The 5,575-nt window shown below is 42.2% G+C and overlaps 1 non-coding gene across 1 annotated transcript; it reads left to right on the plus strand.

Moving 5' to 3' along the window:
• The first annotated feature begins 5,245 nt into the window (after nt 1-5,245).
• LOC145412307 (5S ribosomal RNA) lies at nt 5,246-5,364 on the plus strand. The gene has a single exon (XR_013899566.1). It is a non-coding gene; the product is annotated as a 5S ribosomal RNA (ribosomal RNA).
• Nucleotides 5,365-5,575: the final 211 nt, after the last annotated feature.

Consider the following 5,575-nt stretch of genomic DNA (forward strand, 5'->3'; position numbering starts at 1 on the left):
GCTCCTGGTGTAGGTGTATATAAAATGACAGAAACAGGGCGCTGGAGTGTATAACTGCTAGCTTAGTATTTATTCATATATTTATTTACTTATTCATTTATTTATTGGCAGTCCGCTCCCCGAAGTCAAGCACTCCTGCGTGTAACATTTACCATGACACACGCCTTTTCACATCACCCCCCTGGCGCCAATACCCACCGCCCTCACCGAACACATGCCAGGGCTGTCTCATTCAAGCTTGGTGTCATGGCATTAGAGGGGACAATAATTTTAAAGTACGTCCATATTCTTTAAAAAAGTTATTGAGATCAGACCTTTCCTTGGAAACCCTAAGCACTGTTCGGCCACGTTCCGTATTTGTGCATTACCTCTGTAGCTCATTTTTGACCGTTTATCTGGTGCTGGAGAGGGTCGCCTTCACGTGGTGGCACTGATATAGCCGTGAGGGTCTGCCGTGAAGTCATGCAAATATCCTTCAACTCCCGATCCCCTGGAAGGATGATGGTGAACTGTGGGAAGAGGACAACTTCAACTTACAGTCCACCCGGTTCACGTTTCAGATGGGACTGTGGCAACAAAAACATCCCATTTTCTGTTTCTAGTTCTGAGGATCATATTATTAAAACTAAGTCCAGGAAAGTGTGAAAAGTCCCTCAGATTTGACGATAATTTCCAAAGCACGTGATAATGATAAAACGTATCTGACCCCTATAAATCATTACTGAATACACCTTGTTACGTGGCATGCAGGCGGGTCACATCTACCGGTGTTCTGTAAATAAACGTCAAAATTAGGGGCCTTCTTACCCCTTCGCGTCCCTAGTTTTCATAGTAAGACCTAAACTTCTAAATATCGTCGGGTTTAGAAAGGTGAATTGGGAGATGGGTCGTGGAATGAGAGGTCCCTCGTGTTTGGTGAGGGAAACATATCACAGTTCATTTTTACTGTGTGTGTGTGTGTGTGTGTGTGTGTGTGTGTGTGTGTGTGTGTGTTATGCTGGGAGGTGTGGTGTAGTGTGGAGAGGGGGCTGACAAGGTGTGGTATGTTGTACTGTGGTATGGTTCGGTATAGGGTGGTATAATAAGAATATGTGGCTTTGTGTGGTGTGAGATAGTGCAAATATGGTGTAGATGTGTGGTATGGATGGTGTATGTGTGGTGTTGATAATGAATGGTGTTGTGGGTTGGTGATGTGTAAGGAGGTGGTGGAACGGAAAGTGGATGCATGATATAGTGTGGTATGGTGCTATGTGGTGTGGTGTGCTGTGGTGTGGTGTGGTGGTGTAGTGGGAGAGGGGGTGTTGTTGACAAGGTGTATTGCGCCCGTCAGTTACCGCCAGTGAAATTTGGTGTCAGTTGTGGGACGTAGTGCTGAAAGGTGGAATGGTGGCAGAGGCATTGTTAGTGTTGTGATATTGTTTGCTATTTTATTGATACTACTACTACTACTACTACTACTACTGATGCTACTACTACTACTATTATTACTACTACTACGGGTAATAATAATTTCATATTAATAAGACAGATAACAGATTAGGGTCTGAGTAATTGGTGAAGATTGGACTCAGCCGTTGAATGACTGGAGCTCATCATCATCATCATCATCATCATCATCATCATCATCATCATCATCGTCACCGTCATCATCATTTATATCACCACTACCACCATCACCAACATCATCATTATTAGTATTATCATCATGAACACCCATTACTTGAAAGAATAAAGCGCGAAGGACGAAAAGGCTAGACAAAGGAAAAGCATGGAAGTATCAACCTTTCAAACAAGTCCCCCATCCACCCGCCGAAAAGAAAACGGAGCCACCCAAAATATATGACCGAAAAAAAAAGGGCGCAAAATTTATGGTCTTTATAATGCAACAAAATGCCGTCCAATATTTTGCCTCTGGATCTACATAATTAGTTAATATAGGCGTGGCGGTGATGAATAGCGAATGAATGCGTAATATTATTCAGTGCGAAGTGTGTGTGGGAGGAGGGGGGACACATTTATGTTACGGATCTTTCAACCATTTTTCATTTTTTCATTTTCTGGTGTCACTTTTGATTGGATGTTTTTAGTAGCTGTTCTTGACTTATTATGTTTTATTGATTTCCTACTTATTATTATTATTATTTTTTTTTTTTGAGTACAGTATATACATTTCACTTATATATTTTCAGCATTTTGGCCTCTCTCTCTCTCTCTCTCTCTCTCTCTCTCCTTCTGCTCATTTCTATTCAGTTTTCTTTTGTTTCCTTCCCTTTCCCTCCCTTTCCTTCATTTCTCATCCCATTCCCTTCCATTCTATCCTTTTCGCTTCTCTAAACTCTCAGTCATTTCCATCATCATTCTTTCTTTTCCATTCCCTTTCCCTTCATTGTCATCTTTCCCTTTTCCTCTCTTCCTTTCGTCCCATCTCTACCTTTTTCCCTCCATTCGTTTTCCTCTCACTTCCCTTTCACTTCCCTTCTCATCTGTCTTTGCTTCTCATCTTTTCCTTTGTCTTTCTCTCTTCTCTTTTTATCAGTGCTCTTTTCGTCTTTACTCTTTTCTGTTCAGCTCTCTTCTTTCATCTCTCGTTGTCTCTCTTTTTATCCCCTCCTCCTCTCATTTCCTCTTCAGCGCTTTTTTTCTTCCTTACACTTTTCTCTCTCCTGCTTTCTTTTTTCATCTCTCGTTTCCCTTTTTTATTCCTTTCTTCTCGTCTTCATTTCTTCTCCTCTCGTCCTCTCCTCTCAGTCAGGGGGTCCTAACAGAGACGAAGAGTTCTGATAATTATCATTTTTTTGCCCCACTGAACTTGACCTTCCCCATTTTTTATAACTTGTCCTCCTCCCGTTTTTCTTCCTCCTCTTCTGCTCCCTCTCCCCCTCATCTTATTTTCCTCTTCTTCCTCTTCGGTTTTCCTCCTCTTTTTTTTTTTTTAAATCTTCCTCTTCGGTTCTCTTCCTCCATTTTCTTCTTCCTCTACGGTTCTCCTCCTCCTTTTTTTTTCTTCCTCTTCGGTTCTCCTCCACCTTTTTTCTTCTTCCTCTTCGGTTCTCCTCCTCCTTTTTTCTTCTTTCTATTCGGTTCTCCTCCCCCTTTTTCTTCTTCCTCTTCAGTTCTCTTCCTCCTCCTCCTTCTTCCTCTTCGGTTCTTCAACTTTTTCTTCTTCCTCGTCGATTCTCCTTTTTCCTTATCCTCTTCGATCCTCCTTCTCCTCTTTTCTTCTTCCTCCTCGGTTCTCCTCCTCCTTCCTTCTCTCTTCCTCCTGATTTTAGGGATATAGACCAATTTATTCACACGTAAATAGAGGCTTATCATTGGCATAACATTAGTTCTTGTAGTGCAAAGTGAGCCACGGACATAACTGCTAATTTAGAGATATAGAAGAGATAGAAATTGGATAGAGATCTGTGTAAATGGTCCCGTACAGAGATAACTTAATTTTAAAAGACTGAAGTGGTACAGAACTAAAAGAGATCTGTCTAATCGATTCTGTATATATATCATTTAAAAGATAGGAGTGACAGAGACGTGACAGAGAACCGTGTGAGTGGTGTGGTACAGAGACGACTGCTGATATTAAGAGACAGATGTGATACAGATTCGGTAAAGATTTGCATTGCTGATTCCCCTCCAAAAGATGAGATGCTTCCATAATTCCGTCACTGATGAAGCGAATCCATTTTCCACACACACACACACACACACACACACACACACACACACACACACACACACACACACACACACACAGGCTTTTCCCATCAGCGTCATCGTCGATATAAATGTAACGTTATGACTTTCCATGTTGTGTGTATGAGAGATGGATTTGTTATGATAAAGGGTGGACAAAATATAACGCCTCTCTTAACTCCACCAAATGATTTCTCTCTGCTTGTGTGTGTGTGTGTGTGTGTGTGTGTGTGTGTGTGTGTGTGTGTGTGTGTGTGTGTGTGTGTGTGTGTGTCAGTCTGTCTGTCTGTCTCTCTCTCTCTCTCTCTCTCTCTCTCTCTCTTACTAATAATGTTAATGATAGTTAACAATAATGATATTGTCATTATTATCATCATCTGTACTATTATTATTATTATTATTCCTCCCTGGCATCAACTCCACCTCTCCATGCCCCCATCATCCACACCTTCCCATCCCTGCCCTCATCGCTTTCCTTCACAAATCCTATCCTACCCCGTATTTTCATCTCCCCTAATCCTCCTATCATCCAGACCTCCCCCTACACACAACCCTGTCATTCTCCCCTCTTCCCTCATCTCTCTCCCCGATCTTCACCTCCCCTACCCTTCCCATCATCCCCGCCTCCCCCTTCCCCACGTCCCTCACCCATCCCTTTCTTAAACCTAACCAAAACCGTTTTCCTAATTGCTGACTATAAGAATTTCCACCCCCCCCTCATTAATATGCTGGCTCAGCCCCTCAGTTTCAGCATTAATTACTCCAGTCTCTCTCACTATCTCTCACTCTCTCTCACTCTCTTTAATATATATGGAGATTGCCCTGCCATCTGTTCACCTAACCCTGACCCCTCTCCTAAAGTCTAGCATGTCAGGATAGGCTAGATCAGGTCGTGAAAAAGGGAGAGAGAGAGAGAGAGAGAGAGAGAGAGAGACGGGGGAGTCAGAGGGCAAAGTTAACCTGATTCATGTTTTTTTCTTTTCTTCTGTTTTCTCCTGTCCTTTTTCTTTCTTTTTTTTTTCTTACTCAGCTTAACACTCAAGCTGGATTGGCTGCGAGAGGGATTCCCACCCGGAGCAGAGGGATTTGAATGTCGGGAAAAAAATAAATCAGCAATAAAGAAAGTAATCCCATTCACTATGGAAAAAAAAAAAAATGGAAAATCGTCCTACTTTAACAAAACATTTAAAAATCATGGTGCTAAAAGGGCTACTGATTTTTTTTTTTATATCCAATTTAGGGAGAGAGGTGTTGCATGAGAGAGAGAAAAAAATCTGATGGTAGGAATTATATAGGCTAAGAGAAGAACAGTCCTCGAGGGGAAGGGGTGTCATGATTTTTTCACAAGATCCACCGATATATATAAAAAAAGAAAAAAAAAAAGAAAAAAAAAAACAATGTACCTCAACCAAAATAAGATCATATACAGTACATTGTTTTCTGACGCTGCATCCTGTGAGGGGTGGTCTGGATCGAAAAAGGACCCCAAGGCGTTTCTGTTCCTACTCAGTAACGACTCTTCATCCCTCGACACACCTTCCCTTACTCAAGATTTTCACACGGCCATACCACGTTGAGTACACCGCTTCCCGTCCGATCAGCGAAGTTAAGCAACGTTGGGTCTGGTTAGTACTTGGATGGGTGACCGCCTGGGAACACCAGATGCTGTTGGCATCCCTACGTGTCAAGTGGGGTTGGTGGAGGATTAGTGCCCCTCCCTGTAAAACAATTAACTCTAAGCCCTTGGCCACCCCGTTTGGGATACATGGCGTCTGGCAATGAATGAAAAAAATGAATGTCTCAAAATTTTCGTTTCCCGGTGGAGCTTTATATTTTTTTCCTTTTTGCATGGTGATGTGGCTTGATTATGGAGGAGAGAGAGAGA

This window comes from Coenobita brevimanus, chromosome 92 (genome assembly GCF_032717465.1).
Source record: "Coenobita brevimanus isolate Jiangsu-jjx chromosome 92, ASM3271746v2, whole genome shotgun sequence".
NCBI classification, from domain to species: Eukaryota; Metazoa; Arthropoda; class Malacostraca; order Decapoda; family Coenobitidae; genus Coenobita; species Coenobita brevimanus.